At 43.3% G+C, this 17,549-nt stretch overlaps 1 protein-coding gene and 1 long non-coding RNA gene across 3 annotated transcripts in view; both read left to right on the plus strand.

Moving 5' to 3' along the window:
- Positions 1–1,078: 1,078 nt before the first annotated feature.
- Positions 1,079–4,003, plus strand: LOC137143083 (uncharacterized). The gene is made up of 2 exons (XR_010917107.1): positions 1,079–1,142; positions 3,733–4,003. It is a non-coding gene; the product is annotated as an uncharacterized lncRNA (long non-coding RNA).
- A 9,889-nt stretch (positions 4,004–13,892) lies between these two features.
- Positions 13,893–17,549, plus strand: part of TTK (TTK protein kinase) — a 92,880-nt gene continuing 89,223 nt past the window's right edge. The window contains exons 1-2 of one of the 2 annotated variants that reach the window (XM_067532656.1): positions 13,893–13,973; positions 15,224–15,352. The gene's annotated coding sequence lies outside the window, so the exon portion shown is untranslated. Of the gene's footprint in view, positions 13,974–14,050; positions 14,208–15,223; positions 15,353–17,549 lie in introns of those variants that run through there. The other variant, XM_067532655.1, reaches the window with a different exon arrangement.

Consider the following 17,549-nt stretch of genomic DNA (forward strand, 5'->3'; position numbering starts at 1 on the left):
CCACCAATAATCCATGCAGACACAGGAGGGAAGCCCAGACTCTCCAGGGCCGACCACTCTGCTGGTAAAGCTGACAAAGATGGGGCCTGAGGATGACCCCAGGGCGCTCCTGGTGATGTTTGAAAGGGTCAGTAAGGCTGGCCCAGTGGGCCGCAAGGCATTGAGCTGTGATCTTGGCCCCCCACCTAACGGGCATAATCCAAACAGCCTTGTGGGGAATGGACCGAGCTGAGGCCCAAACCTAGAGCAAGGTGAAAGCCACCATCCTTGAGGCATTCGCCATCACCCCAGAGACACATCGCCAGAGGCTGCACCAGGAGAAGTTCCATTCAAATGATTTTGGCTTTCCCCAACTCTGCATATTTTATTATGTCACTGTTATTAATGTCTGACCACTTCTGGAATGCTTTCTGGATTATGTAGTATCTCTTGTATTTCAACCAACCAGTAACCATTCAGTTCTATTTCTAACTGTGGCTGTTACAGAAGACTCGCCAACCAAGATGTTTTTGGGTATGCTGTCCCTTCCCTCCCAGATCAGACCCCTCTCCCATCCCTGTAGCAAGTACAACAGACGCCTTAGCAGCAGCACTAGGAACAGAGCAGGACTGCAAGATATGTCAAAAATCCCTCACTAGAACGCTTTTCATATTATCAGTAGTGTTTGGCTGGGGCCATGTCCGGAGTGTTATGAAGGGGATTTTTGTTGAGAGGGGTGGAATGGGGGTTATTTACATGGGCATTTAATGTGGGTTGTTTACTTTGGGTGGGGGACATATTAAGGGGATTAACAGCTGTGATATCTTTAAGGGAGAAGTTTAATGGTTGTGCATCTTTTCGCTTTGTGGTGGGAGAGAAGACAATGACTATGAACCTTCCTCTCACTCCCTTCTGAGTTAACTTCTGTACATTTGTCTAGTCAGTTTAGATTGTAATGGCCATGTACGTTGAGGGCCTAGTATACAAATAGAGATACACACAACGTACAGCATTTATTCTAGAAGATTCCAGCCACTCAAGCTGCTCAACTTCCAATTAATTCACCTTTTTCCCCCCAACAGGGCCATACCCTGTAGTAAAATGAGTGATCAAGACATTAAAGTAGGCTTGCTTATGAATGGGATCATGATGCAATCAAAAAGGTAAGCTGCCATCTACCGCAGGCCATTCTTGCTGAAATATTGGGCAAAATTTTACCCTGGTAAAATAGGCTATCAACTGACCAGTTAATTGACTGGTTTGCCAAGCCTGGGAATTAATCCTAAATTTTCATTTGTTCTGTTAATTAATCTTTTTCCATTATGCAACCTAAAACAAATCTCATTCAAAACTGATACTCTAAGAGAATTTGCCGATGTGTATACATACACATGGTGTTATCTAAATGCACATATTCATCAGATTCAACCGAAAGTGGAAGCACAGTGAAAATTACCCTACAATACCACACATGCATTGACGTATTCTGTTAGTATGTTTTTTTACCATCTGAACTATGGTGTGCAAGGGCTCAATTCTGTTATCATATAACCAAAAGTGGCATAATCAGTCTGTACAAAATTGTTGCTTTGTTGCGATCCTGCCACGAGGTTAAGAAAAATCCCATTGTCCAGCAGCCTCAGATGACCAAATAGGTTGTATTAACAAATGAAATTTAATTACTTGTGGGACAAGCTGATGACCTGAATTTAAGAAACCACAATCAACTGTCTTTTTACACAATGGCCCTATGTACAACATAGCTTGGCAAACTATTTTTGAGAGGGTAATACCCTCCCAGCAATAAAATCCCTCATGCCCTTCTTATACCATGCCACACACACAACTCAACCAATACAATTTAAACAATTGTATATATTTAAAATATATGTATTTGATATATACAGAAAATCTGTAAGTGATTCATGATTGTGCCTTAACTATTCTAAGCTTCAGGCAAGTGTGATTTCATGAGGAAATTCTGTATGGGGGAAGGAAGAAACATTTCTGTCAGGTTCATTTTCAACAACAAATAGTTGTCAAACTCCTCAGGGGATTGGAATGACAGTATTAAGTCTCAGAGAGAAGGCTTAATGGGAAAAGGGAAAGTAAAATGGTCATGGTGCGTAATTTATTTATCATATGGGTCCACAAATTATCACATAGCTATCACTTCAACATGAAAAATATAGAAAATAATAGTGTTTTCATATAAAGATGTAACGGGCATCAATTTAGATTAAGGACCTTAAAGTCATGATATTGTAGACACTAAAGAAAGATCATTTTAGAAGTTTTTATGATTCCATTTGAAACACACAGGGTTGGCCTGAAGGCACCTGGTTTATGAAGGAAATGGATGCATAAAATAGTTCCAATAATTTTTAAAACTTGCTAAAACGTTTTTAGAACAGGGGGCTTGCAACACATCATAATACAGAAGCCATGATGGTATGGTATAAAGCCTTTATACCAGCGGTACCACTTGACCTGACTGTACCTGCCCCGAGTACCACTCGGGAAAAAAAGTGTGTGTGTGGGGGGGACTTTCGGCGGCGGCAGGGTTTCGAGGCGGCGATGGGGTGGGGGACTTTCGGCGGCTTTACCGCTGCTTTATACCATATCATTTGAAAAATCCTGCATAACTCATCTGTGTCTTTACCACTTGTAATGCATCCCAGATTCCTGCAGGATGTTTCCATACCACCCTATATATGAAATTATGACCACTATATTAATAAGTTTAAATGTTTATATGCAAATAAAAGATGAGTGTGACATTTTCTGGCAACAGCCAGGGTTGAGAGCATCTCACCACAGTGTGCCCTTAGCATGAGAAAATCTTGTTTGTGCCTGCTGTGGGTCAGCTCCCTGACTCCATCGGCTATTGGCAACCCAAGCACTCCCCTCCAGACCTCCACAGGCCCCGTTCTCTCTTTACAGGTTAGTGACAGGCACACTTCAACATCCAAGTCCTCCGGGCATCCCCCTGTGGTGTCCAGTCCCTGACCCACTGCACATTCCCAGAATGACCAGACCTGCTGTTCTGAAAGAAACAGTACATCGCACCTTACCAGTTAGACCCCCGCTCCACTTAACACACCACACTTATATTTGTTTATAGTGAAAACAATTGTAAATTTACTTAACAAAAAAAAGAGATTCAAATGACAGCAAGCAGAAATAGTGGAAACAAAAAGTTACATATAAATAAAATCACATCATGCTTACTAGAACCTAAATTTAACTAACACGACATTCGGTTGTCTCACAAAAGTCTTTCTTCCAGTATTTAACAACCAGGTTGCCAGTATTCATAAGACAAGCATACTGGCAGCTTGTCTCCTAGGTGAAAGTTGTAGAGTTTCTCTCGGTCTCTACAGTTAGAGTACAAAAATCCATTCTTTTTACTTATAAACCGGATCCCTTCCATCCTAACCCACTAGCTGTTTTTTTTCCTGGGTGCTCTTTCCTTGGTGGGTTTAACAATCTCTTGCTTAGTATTTGGCTTAAAGCTGGTCTACATTAGAGAGTTTTGTCGAGAAAAGTCAGCTTTTGTCAACAAAACAGTGGAGGTGTGCATATTCAAATGCTCCTCCCACCAATGTAACACCCTTGATATATCGACATAATAAAACCACCCCAAGAAGACGTGTAGGGCTTATGTCAGTATAGATAGGGTGATGCAGTGTCAATGTAGATACTACGTTCCCTTACATTGTGGTAGTTATCTGTCATTCTTGTACATTTCAGGGCTCCCAGCTGGAAGTGGGGCAAAAAGCCCAGGTGGCTGGACCCCCAACTCCCGTCTGGGAGAGAGGCGAAAAGCCCTCGGTGGCTGGACTCCAGCTCCCACCTTGAAGCCAGGATGGGAGGTCATGGTTGACTGGATCCCTACTCGCAGCTGCGGGCGGCTAGATCCCTTCTCCTGGCTGGAGAGGCTGGATCCTGGTTTCTTGTGGAGAGGGGAGAAGCCCGGGTTGACTTTTGCTCAGCTCCCAGCAGGGAGAAGGCAGGGAGGCAAGGAGTTGGGGCAGCTGGACCCCACTCACCAGGTGCGAGAAGCCCGGGCTCCTTCCCCCTGGGAATGGTGAGGGGCGAAGACCCTGGTAGCTTCCCGTGGCTCCTGGCAGAGAAAAGGGAGGGGAGAAGCCCGGGGCTGGCTCCTGGCAGGGAACGGTGAGTGGCGGGGAGGGGGAGCCCGAGAGAAGCATGGGAGGCTCCTGGCAGGGAGCTGAGAGCCCAGTCTCTCAGCTCCCCACACTGCCCCTCTTCAGTCTGTGGAAGTGCTCCTGGTGATGATGCACTCCACCGACCCAAGGAGGGTAGTGGGGACATCAGTAGAAAAGGCCTCAGACTGTAGATAGGATTCCAGTCTGAAGTGGACAATACACACAACCAGCTAGAGACAAATAAGCATCTCTTCCCTCCTGCCTGACAGGAGTATGTTGATCACTTTCTGGTGACTTGTCTTAACTCACAGACCTTAAGAACATAATTTTACACGCCCCGCACACACACTTCCTTACATAATATCTCTATGTACATCTCAAAATGATTATAATGACCAGTGTGACACAGGCTTTCAGTAGAGACCTTGTGTGATGCTGTCTGGATTAGGGGTGACCATTTATAATATAATTGATATCAATATTGCAAAATTACAATTATTCATATGAGATATGCCATGTCACGTACCATTGGAAAGGTTATAATTCGCTAAGATTGATAAGCACATTTATATGCATGTGTCAATTTTGTATCATAAGTTTGAAATACAAATAGGCCATACATATTTAGATTTGCTGTGTTTCTGGGTGAACCCCAAACAGGATGGCAGCAGCACTAAGCCTGCTTAATATCCCCTCAAGGGAACTCAAAGGTACTACGAATCCAGTGAAAGAACCCAGGGGCTACACCTTAGGAGTTCCTAGGGCATGCATGAACATGTCTATGGAGAGGGGACTCTGAGGCTTTTCCATGCCATGTGCTGTGTGGCTATATTTAGGACAAGCCACATGACAAAGGAACATAAAAGGTGGCTGCACCATCCCCATTTTATTTTCATTCCTGCTTTCTACTTCGGGACCAACTCATCTATAACTGACGCTATGGGAAAAAAAAAAAAAAAAAGGACTGAGACCCATCCAGGTACTAGATGTACATCAGAGTGACTGTACAAGCCTACAAACTCTACAATTCTGCTGAGAATCTGATATATATCATTTGTATGTATCTGATTGTTTTGACTATTTAACATTTCTTATCATTTGTTTCCTTCCTTTTATAATAAACCTTTAGTTTTTGTCACTAAAGGATTGGCTGGCAGTGTGGTATTTTGGGTAAGATCCAAACTTATATTGGTCTGGTAATGTGACTGACTCTTTGGGGATCAGGAGAACATTTTTGGTAAAGGAAATAGAGTTTTAATAACTTATCTCTTTACTGGACCTAGTTGCTAATTGGGGGCCAGAGACTGAAATGCCGTAAAGGGGACTGTGTAATTTTTTTTGTTTTAGCTTCTTGATAATCAGTGTGGGGAATCAGGAGCACAGTTTGTGACTGGTTGGTGAATCTAACTGCACTGTTAGCCACCAGTTTGGGAGAATCGGCTCTCCTTTTTGCAGCCTGCCCTGACCTTGGCATTTTCAGGTGGGCTTCTCTAGGCACAGATGGGTCACACCTTGTATGATACGCTTTGGTGAACTACTATGTAGCTACCAGACCCAGGGGATCCCTGTAGCCCTTATGTACCTCTGTGCCCTCTTCCAGTTGATGCCAATAGATCCCTGGCTTGCAGTGGGTCTAAGAGCAATTAAAATCCTATGTACATGCTATCTGCATTAATTTCATTAAGTAACTTCACTTGCTCCTCCACTCAGCCCTACCCAAATGCTGTCCTAATGAAATAAATAAAGTCTTGATACCGGCCCAAGTTAAGATAATGCAAGAGAAAACAAATGTGACTTGCTCTAAAATCACAGGCCCTACCTCTAAAAGAGAATCACTGTGAATTGTAAACAGTACAGGCTCAATAAAGTATTTAATAGTTGTGAGTCTATAAAATATAGAAAATAAAAAACATGATACATAAATCTCCTCAGGGTCTCCATTCAAATAGGTACTTTCATGGGACTATTTACGTGGTTAAAGATAGGCACTTACTTCAGTACCTTGCTGTATTGGTTCTAAGATGCATCAGTAATAAAGAGTTATATAAAATTACATGTAGTTACATATCTTCTTGCTAACTCTGAGATTTAAAAGCAAAATCTAGTAGTACTCAGACATTGTGTGTTTGTGACACTCAGAGAATGTTGAGTCAATGAGCCAACAGATGACTCACTCATATATATAATTGTATCATCTGTTGCAGATAATAGACTTCATTTAAGAAGTTATCTAAGTACAATTATACGCAAATTATGAATTTAGAAACATTCATTTTAATTATTTCAGAACATCATATGCAAGAGAGCACAACACAATGCAAATTGCTTATGCAAAATGTGAGAGCAGATTGCAGTATTTATGGAACATGGTCTCCATTCAGCCTTCACTGAACAAAAACTTTTGCCTTAACTTTTTGTAATGAATTGTTTATTTTGTTTGCCTATTTCACTGCTACAGCACACTGACTAGAGGTTTTCATAATAAGCTGTTCATAATGACACCAAGGTCTTTTTTCAAGAGTCGTTATTTGCACTTATTTTAAAGTAAATGTAAGTAATTCAACTAACCTTCATAAGTGGATTATTTTGTCAATGTAGAATTTCCTCTGATATTGTGCAGCCCATTCATCTATCTTACTTAGGTCCCTCTGCAGTTCCACAGTCTTCTTTGATCTTGACTAACCTAAATAATTGTGTCATGTATAAATTGTCACCTCACCATTCACTCCTTTTTCCAGATCATTAACATTAAATATCAGTTCTGCTTTATTGAAAATTGAGCATTTATTTCTACTCATTGCTATTATGGATTAGAAACTAGTGCAGAAAGACACTTTGCCCTTCGCACCATGATTTGGTTTCTTTTAGTGACTCTGGTCTAAATTCACAAAGTAACTTTGGCACCTAAGTACAACATTTAAGCATCACGGACATTCACAAAACACTCAGCTGACGCTTAAATCTGTAGGCGCCTAAGTTTCTGACACAGTGGGCATGTAACAAGCTGCCTCAGTTCTGATTCTAGCCACAGTAATGAGCTGCTTAGAGCCCAAGCTCATGCCTAGGACCCAGTGAGCTTCCCAAATTTACAATGTCCCAACTAGTTCATCTGCAGGGCCTGACCTGATGGGCATGCTCACAGCATGCCTGACCTTCACTAGACACCCAGTGGCAAACGGGTTGGGAATTTCTGGGGATGGCAAGTATGTGTCCCTGAATACCCAATAGCTTAGTGGTTAGGACACTCACCTGGAACACCCAATTTTGATTTCCCACTCTGCCTAATTTGGAGCAGGAACTTGAATCCAGGTCTCTGTATCTGAGGTTAATACCTTACTCACCACATTATTGGGTAATCTGGGTTGGGTCCATCTCAATCTCTCCTGTTGGAGCTATTCCACGTCATATAAATAATTAACTATTCATCAAAGCATGAACTTTAACTTGACTTTCCTACATTCCAGGTGCATGCCCTAATCACTGGGCTATTGGCAATAATGGGGTGGGGAAGTATCTTTCTCTCTCTAGGTTTTTTGAGAGAAAGGGTTTGTCACACTGGCTGAATAAAGGAAACCCTTGAGGTGTATTCAGGAGCTCTGATTACTTCCTTCTACACCAGTCTCGTGTTGGGGGTGTCACACTGGCTGGATTGGGGAAAGCATTTAGTATATTGCTTGACATCAGTATGTCAAAATCATAGTAATTCATGTAAGATATGCCATGTCTGGTACTGTTAGAAAGGTTATAATATGCTAAGTAAGATGATAATACTTATGTTCATGTGTTATACGTGTAATGGAAGCTATGGCTATATTTGATATAGCTGTATTTCAAATTGTGCTGTATGAGACACACCCTAGATGGGGTGGCAGCAAAACAATAGCCTGCCTGCTTAATGGCCCATTCAGACAACCACAGATGCAAAGGGCCCCCGGGGAAAAGCCAAAGGTATACCTGATGAGTAACCAGGACTTGCTCTTGTGAATCTGAACTCCATTTTAGTTCCTGTAAAATTCCACAAGTAGCATGGCAAGGACAGAGGGTATATAAGACAGAAGCCTTGGAATCCATTTTGTCTTCAGTCAGGATTCAGCTTCAGCTACCAACCTACCTCTGGATCAGCTCATCTACAACTGAACTGAAGCTGTGAAACAAAGGACTGAGACCCATCCAAGTACTGGATGTATACCAGAGGGACTATACAAGCCTACAAACTCCACAATTCTTCTAGAAACCTGATGTATATGGACTTTCAAATCATTTGTATGTATCGGATCACTTTAATCCTTTAACATTTCTCTTATTGTTTGTTTCTTTCCTTTTACAATAAACCTTTAGTTTTAGTTATTAAAGGATTGGCTGGCAGCGTGATATTTTGGGTAAGATCCAAACTTATATTGATCTGGTTCTGTGGCTGACCCTTTGGGGTCAGGGGGAACCTTTTTAATAAAGAACATAGTTTAAATAACTGGTCTCTTTACTGGACCTAGTGGATAATTGGGGGCCAGAGACTGAAATGCAGTAAAGGGGGCTGTGTATATTTGTATTTTGAGCTTCTTGATAACCAGTGTGTGAATCAAAAGCACAGTTTGTGGTTGTTAGGAAGTCTGACTTCAGTGTCACCCACCTGGGAGAATCTGCTCTCCTTTTGCAGCCTGCCCTGACCTTGGCATTTTCAGGTGGCTACCCTGGGCCCAGAAGGGTCACTGGGTTAATTCAGCTTCTGTGCGTAACTACAGAAAAGGGTTCATAACTGAAAATCCCAAGTGGAGATATGCATCCCCCGCTGGCCAGTCAGTCAGCTAGGGCCAGGGGTATGAGGCTTGGGGAAGCTAAGTCGCCCCCAAAAGCCCCTGCCAGAAGCTTTCTCTCAGCCTCTGAGGCCCCACCTCTATTCCATCTCCTCCTGACCCCATCCCCATCCCCACAGGGGCAAGCAGCGGGGGAGGGTTTGGAGGAGGAGATGGAGCACAGGCTATAAGAAGCAGAGTGAGACTGGGTGAGCCAAGAGGAGCAAGCAGCATGGGCAGGGGGGCCTCCTGGGAGGGGCCTGGGGTGGAGCATAGGCAGGGACAGAGCATGGGTGGGGCAGGGGCAGGGCTTTGGGGTGGAGCCAGCCTCCCCAAATTCAAGAGAGACACTTTGCATTTCACTCCTGGCTAGCTTAGTTGTCTACGGCTCTGCTTTCTGGCTTCTAAGAATCCCTTTCTTCAGGGCCTAACTCTCCCTGTATAATGCATACTTAACCTGGAGCTATGAATTCCACTGGGTGCCAGGCAGTTGAGAGTTGCAATGCCAATGTCCCCTTTCTGTATCTAGCCCTTTGACAACTGTTGACTGCATTTCTTTTACTGCCTTTACTTTATAAATGGGGTTCTCTTTATTTGCCTGCTGGTTTTTGAGACCTGAAGTGTTTGTTTTCTTTTGCAACCCTAAGGGTAGTAAATTACAAGGCTGAAGTCAGGAAATATTCCTATTTCCTTAGTTGTTGCTCTCAGTTCCTTATTCAAAGATCAAAATTAAAAACAATATATCAACGATTAAATATTTAGTAATTTCACCCTAATGAGTGATTGAATTTAGAACAAGCTACATCGGTAAATAAATATTGCTTATTTAATAATTAATTATTGAAGTAGGGAACTGGGTTACACTTAACAAAATACTACTTAGGATACCTCCAACTGACACAACCCGTATCTATTAGGATGTTTTGAAGTAGCTGGGATAGGTCCTGCACCAACCTTAAGCTTTATTTCTGAGCAATATGCTGACATATTTCACACCCACTTACATTCCATTTTATAAATGGTGCTTAAATAAAAAACTGGGAACCATGAATAAAGAGCTGGGAATAAGGAACCAACTTGAGTCTTGTTAGAAATTGAACCAGAAAGCTTTGCGTGGCTTCTGCATATTCTCAAACACCCTCTTGGCTGCGTCTGCACATTCCATGAGTGTGAACATGCAGCAGCCACTCCAAAAAAATTGTTAATGTAAAATCAGAGTCTTATCTAATTCTGTAAATCCTGGAGTTGGGGCTTTAAGACAGACACCAAATTTTGAGCAACTTGCCCTATTATCAGGAGAGTTGGTGATGCTCGTTTGTTGCTGAGCTCAGATAACAGGCTGGGGAGACACAATTTCCCTTTCCAGCCACAGGACTTGTCAGTCCCCATCACATCAGAGTTTAAGACCAGAAGAGAAAACCAGATCATCTAGTTTGACCTCCTTGTATCCAGGCCACTACCATTGTAGGAATAAAATTGTAATTGCAACCCTGTAGATTAATTCATAGCTTTGTTCATTCATACCCTTATTTGTGTTGTTTCCCCAGAATGTATAATCACCATCTCACAATTTTGTCTATAACATTTGAACTTCTCTCAGTCATACTCCATATTGTTAATGTACTCCATCTTGTATCAAACCCTTTCTAAACCTTTAGATGACTAAGATAGTTTTCTGAACAAGGTGTGAATGGAGGGTGTATGTATGTGAGTGTCAAACCCAAACTGCCAGTTTGTCCTGATGAAGTGTGGAGTTCACCCTAACGGCTGAAAAGTGCGAACACATCCCTAAAAAGCAAAAGAAGAATCCACCCCTGAAAACAAAAGAACAAACTTAATCAAAGACATCAAAGAACAAGCTGAAAGTCACGTCTGCTATTGTGCCAGCAATCAACGGTCACAGAGAAGTGACGTGACACAGCCAAACTCAAAAACTATAAAAGACTGGGTGAGATTGCAAGGCTTTGGGGGAGAAGAATAATTTTCTGCACACCATCAAAGAAGAGCGTTGGTGCGCGCCGAACAAAGACCCTGCTCTCCTCGTGCCCAGCTTCCCTGGCCAGGTAGCTGCCACGAGCCACGAACTCCAGCAACGGACCCAAGCTACAACCTCAAGCCACGATCAAGACTGGTAGCTATATATAACTATAGAACGTTTCCTGGTGCGTTTGGGCACGCCTGTGTGTGTGTGCGCGCGCATAGGCTTAAGCTAGTTACTAATTTAGTTTCTGTTAATAAATGCAGCATACTGCCTTTTCCCCTTGAAACAGTCTCGAGTGCTTCATTTTGCATAACACCATCCCCACGCTAAACCCAACAACCAAAATTAGATCAAAGCATTGCAGCCCACAGGGACCTAAATTATTATGTACCACAGGAAGAGAATAGGAGGGACTGAGGTGCACCAATGCCTGAGGTCCCTGCAATGGCAGAGAATTGATTAAATGAGATATACTCCGATAATCCTGAGATGTGACCTCCATCCTATCCTACAGATGGAGGCAAAAAAGCCCTCAAAAATCACTGTCTCTCTGACCTGAGGGGAAATTCCTTCCCAACCCCACATATGATGATAGTTAGATCTTGAGCATGTGAGCAAGAACCAGCCCATTAAGCACATGAAAGAGGGTGAGAAGGCTTGGTGCCCCTCAGAGCCCTGGACCAGCTGTGGGTGTGTTTCAAGGTGTTTGAGCATTCGATCCTCCAATCAATCGCTCCAGATTTGGACAATGTCTTGCTGGTCAAGCACACAGGGTTCAGGAAAGGACTCAGCATCTGTGATCAAGTCCTGGCCTTGACCACTTTTATTGACAACAGTTTCCAACAAAATCTAAAGATGGAAGCAGTCTTCTTGGATTTGATTACCGCTTATGACACAGAGGCCTTTTGTTTAAACTCTTTCAAGTTGCACCGCGTTGGGTGGTCAAAATAGTAGAATTCTTTCTCCAAATCAGGCGGTTTAGAGTACACATGGACAACTATTGTAGCCCTTGGAAGTGTCAGATCAACAACCTTCCTCAAAGCTTAGTTCTTTCACTGATACTGTTCAATGTGTACATCAACGACCTGCATGTTACACTCTTGTACAAGTTTATCCAGATGCTCTTTATGGTCATTTATGTTATCACACGACATGGCAGTGGAATCTGCTTGGTGCAATGAGTGGGCAGCGATGAGAGTCATTAATCACTCTCTTGTCACTGACCCTACCATCTGTCCACCAGGTTTTGATCTGCCAAGTCATCTGTGGTCATCTCTGAACTAGTTTTGAATAGGACAGGACAACTGTGAGGCCAATCTCCTTAACTGGGGTTTTTCTAATGACCCGCAATGCAGCAGCGGTCAATGTCACATATCCTTGATGAGTGCCCACTGACTTATTTCGATGGCAGGCTACTGGCTCTCCGCCTGACTGATGATTATGCCATCAAATGGCTTGGCATGTTGTGCATACGCTGATAAGCAGTGGCATCTCCCATGCTTCAGAGAAAGGAAATGAAAAAAACAGCCAGAATACTTTGATGGGGAAAAAATATCCCTTCCTGACCCCTGAAATATGACCTTTTAGGAACAGAAGACATGAACTGGAAGGGACCACTAGAGCTGCTGAGCTCTCACAACCAACCCTGTCATACAATCCCATTAATAAATCTGTCCAATTCTCTTTGAAACTAATAGTTTACCCCCACAACTATTTGGCAGCTATTCCAGCATCTCACTCCTCAGATGGTTAGAAACATAATTTCCAGTTTGAATTTGTTCATGGCTAGTTTATACACTTGTTTTTGTGCAAACGTTATCCTTTAATTTAACCAACACTTCATCGTCCCTGGTGTTTACTCCCCGGATGTATTTATAGAGAACAATCATATTCCCCCGTCAGCCTTCTTTTTGCTAGACTAAATAGACCAACCTCTTCCAGTTTCCTCTCAAAATATAGGCCCTCCACTGCCCTCATCAACTTAGTAGCTCTTTTATGCACTTGTTCCAGTTTGAATTCATCTTTCTTTAACATAAATTACCAGGAATTACACAGCTTTCCAGATGATGTCTTACCAGTGCTTTGTACAATGGCATTAATACATCTCGATTCTGAAAATGCCTCACCTGACACATGCCAGGATCAGAAGTATCATACTGGGGGCTCACAGCCATTCTGCGATCAACCACACACCCAGGTCTCTCTCCTCTTCTGTTGCTTCCAAGTGAACATGTGACCCACCAGTTTACAGCAGCAATTTTTATTAATAGCCCTAAGTGCGTGACCTTGCTCTCTGTACAGTTGTCATCCCATTTCTATCACTGCATCCTTGAAGGTCATCCAGAATTCCTGCGTAAAATAGTCCAAGCCTCCTCTGTATTGATGATGCCTCTCAACTTTGTATCATCAGCAAATTTCTTTATCACATTCCTACTTCTTGCACAAAAGTCATTAACAAAAATATTGAATAAGATTGGTCCCAGGACTGATGCTTGAGGAACTTAACTAGCAACAACCCTTCAGCTCAACAGTTTACCTTTCAGCACAACCTGCTGCCTTCTCCCCTTCAAGCTAGCTCATCTACCTTGCAATGCTTGTACTGATCTCCAGCTTCTCTAATTTACTCTTAATACCGTCCCACCCGGTACCTTGCCAAATGCTTTAGTGAAGTTCAAGTATCTCAGATCTACTGCACCTCCCTCAACTAAAAAAGTCAGTTATTGCCTCAAAGGAGGAGATCAGGTAACTGTGGCCTGAGCAGCTACTTTGGGTGAACCCATCTTGCCCAGCATCCTCTTTATGCCATTGATTTAATTAACCTTTCCCTCAGGTGGGGGGATGACGTGGCTGTTTCGGCGGCTGCAGTGCAAGCAGGGTGGGTGAATGAGGTTGGACACCTCAGCCCGCCGGCCGGCCGGCACAGAAAGCAGCAGGCGGATGGGACGCGCGGCTGCCGTGAGGGTGGCGGCAGAGGCGGCTGGCTGGGACCCTAGAGCAGCGGAAGGGCAGGAGCCGGCTCCCGTCTCTGCGTTTTCCGCTTCAACGGAATAGGTTCGCCGGACCCAGCCCGGGCCAAGGCTTCTTCTCTCCAGTAGGGGGCGGGACTAGGGCGGCGCTCGACGAGCCTCTTGTCCAATCGGAGCTAAGATCTGTCGCCGCCCCGGAGCCGAACTCGCCAATCCGACGCCAGCTTGTTGGGCGGTGACGATATTCAAACACAGAGCGCGGCGCGCGCGCCTCTGCTCCTAACTTCCTTCTGCAGCAGCCCGGGCCTGGCCGCCGGCGGTGAGTGCGGCTGCCCTGGTCCCAACGGCTCTGGCTGCTCGCCGGGGCCGCTCGGTGGCGGGGGGCAGTGAGTGCGGGGCCGGCGGCAGGGTGTTAGGGTGTCCGGAGTGAGGCCTGGTCACTCGCGCTCCCCACGGCCGCTCTCCTCCCCGTTATGCGGGCGGGCCTGGATCTCCCCTTCCCCTGATTCCTTCCCGGCGCCAGCCGCCTGCGAAGCATCTTGCGGGGCCAACGTGGCGAACGGCGCCTTCAGCCCCCCGCTGCTCTTCAGCCCGCCCTCTTGTCACAAGCCCGAGGCGCAGTGGCGGCCTCTCCTTGTGCTCGCCATGAGCGTCCCGGGGCCCGGAGGCAGCGCACGCCCTGCCGAGCCTGGGTACGGGGACTCGCCCTGAGAGGCTGACTCGTAATTTACGCCCGTTATGTCAGGTCTGTAAGTGGTCTCTGACAGAACAAGAATGCAGTGATGTAGAACTAGCCCTCGGGTCTCCCCCAACCTGTATCCTCGCCTCCCATCCCACGGTACAAATCTTTATTATTTGTGGTGCGTAGCCCATAGAGCCCCAGCCATCCACCAGGAAACCATTGTGCTAGGTGCTGTACAGATACAGAACAAAAGCAAATGGACCTCAACTGTAGCAGCAACACATGGCACATGGTGCCTAGGCTATCCAGATCCCAGACAGTTTAGGGGTTTATCTGTCATGGTTAATGCTGTTGCTTGTGCAGTTTTTGACAGAGAAGTGGTATAATATGCTTCATTTTGCTGTGTCTGCTAGTTCCTGCGAGTCTTGGTGGAAACTCTTCTTCATCAGAGCCTTGTTGAGATGCATGCAGTGATATTGCAACTGTGACAGACTTTAACTTGGACTCCTACAGCCATCAGTTTGTCACGCACCTCTGAGTTTCTTTTAACCTCACTCTATACAAGAAAGCTTTACAATTATGTCTCAAGATTACCAATCTCCCTAGCCATTAACCCTTCTGATTTGCCTGTTTTTGTCCACTTTCATTTCTAGGTAGAACAAAGATAATTTTTGCTGAGCCACGAAGAGCTTGGAGCCTTCAGATTCTGTAGCATTTGCTGCCCTGATAACTGAGAGAAGACACTGTAGCAGCCAACACGAAGGAATTTGAGGAGTGTGTAGGTCAGGATCTGAGTGCTTAGGGCTCCATGTGGTAAATGGGAAGGAGGCAAGAAAGACTTAGAACCTGGTTTTTTCAAAGATGCTTAGTACTTGCAGCTTTCATAGACTTCAACTGAAGTTGTGGGTGCTCAGCACTTTTAAAAATCAGGACTTGGAGTAACTGTAAGGCTGGAGAACCTAGATACAAAAAGAGACAGAACACAAGGCCAAAGATCACTAAAAGAAGATAGCAAGAACAAAGGGGGTATATGCACCATTTCAAAAATGATTTGTCTAAACATTCACTGGCAGGGAGCATGTTGTTTTAAGTTTATAGTCTTATGAAGTACTTAAAACATTCGTTACACATTTTCTAAATTTAAAAGAAGTCATGATACTATTTTTTAAAAAGGGACAATGGAGAAAATTACAGATCAGAATCTAATAATAATGGAAATTATATAAGGAACATTCTAAAATTAGAAAAACTGCTGTAAACCTGCAGAGCACTTGTACTGCTAGTCAAATGAATACATATGAAGATGGAATTCCATTGCCTTTCACCATATGTAATCACATCTATGAAAGTGTCCTGTTTTTTAAAACCTACACATTTACTTTACACAAATGTAAATAATTAGATAAAATTCAAAGTGGTGGACAATCAGATCAGGTCTCTGAAGGACTATTGCAGAATGGCAGATTAATTCCCCATCTATTTTAAGACCTGAATAAACTTAATGGAAATGGAATCATTATTAATTTATTTTAAACTTTTATTCTGATAGAACAGAATAAATAAAACAATATACATCAAATTTACATTGCAGCAAATTTGAGATTAACATCACCAAACATAATTAAACACAAAAAATGTCTTCATTGTTTGTATCTCACATAAAGGGTTTGAATTTTGAGTCTGAGTGCATAAATATAACTCTGGTCACTAGTATTTAGTATTTAAAAAGCCTTAGAATTTACATATCTTCTACCTGAGGGTGGGGTAGATGGTAAAGTTAATTGATAACACCAAAGTTTCAAATTTATGGCTCTGAAAGTCTGTTGGCAAGTTGCTTTGCACTGTTTTAATAGATGGATTCTTGTAACGTGTAGTCACAACCTGTAAACCTAAATACACTGTTGATTAGCTGCTTGACAAACAAATTGCTATCCACCAGTGTGATGATCTGTGAGACATTGCCCTTAATATAGAAAGAAACTAAGAGTAAATCTGATGCCACTTATCAAGAACATCCTTCATCCTTAGCACTAACATTGTCTTCAAACAGAAACAAAATAAAGTCTAAGCCTAAATTCTGGTCTAAACTTACCTGGCTATTTGGCAGCAGTCGACGGAAGTTACGCAAGCGACACATAGTTGCTTGTGTAACTCCCATTGACTGCTGTGCTTCCCTTCTGTGCTGCATCTTCACTGTCTGCGCTGATGGGAACTGTGTTCCTGTAGATACAGTGCTATGCCACTTGAGGGGGTGGTTTTACTGCGTCGACTTCTGGATTGATTGAGCGGGTCTTCTCTGACTGCTCAATCTATCCAGATAGGTCAATCTGACAGCGATGACTTTGTCACCATCAGTATAGATGTACCCTAATCTTAATACCCCTGTTAGTTAAGCATTAGCCACACTTTATGTCTGAAGAAATAGAGATATTATGGTCTTATGGTTAAAGCAAAAGATTGGGACTTGAGATCTGGCCTCTGTTCTGGCTCTGCCATAGATTTTGTGTGATCTTGCATGAATGGCTCTTTCTCCGTGTTTCCATCTGTACAACTTTTCTGTTTTCTGGTTAGCCTGTCACTGCTAATCTTCTGTGGCATCAACTGTTGCTTTCCATGCTGGGCTGTATTCCCCCATCAGAGCAAACAAATCAACCAGCCTGAATTTAACAAAAAAGCGTATTCAACTGTATTGCAAACAATGTGATCTTCATGTGCTGAGCCATCATTTTTCCTCCATTTCCCCCAAAATATACCTGTTTGTCTTTAGTGTCTTGTATGTCTTATTTAGGCTGCAACTTTGGGAGAGGGATCTATTTTATAATACTCTTGTAAAGCCCCATGAAAACTTAAAGCACTGGAAAGTCAAACCATAACAACCAAATACTTTGAAATGTGTTTGTGTGACTTTTAAAAAAATGTGTATATGTGTTTATCTTTCTTAAGGGCATTAGACCTTTTTAATTGCACTTTTTTAGATGG

Source organism: Emydura macquarii, unplaced genomic scaffold, assembly GCF_026122565.2.
Source record: "Emydura macquarii macquarii isolate MOO-44397 ecotype Brisbane River unplaced genomic scaffold, CSIRO-AGI_Emac_v2 contig_3295, whole genome shotgun sequence".
Taxonomy (NCBI): domain Eukaryota; kingdom Metazoa; phylum Chordata; order Testudines; family Chelidae; genus Emydura; species Emydura macquarii.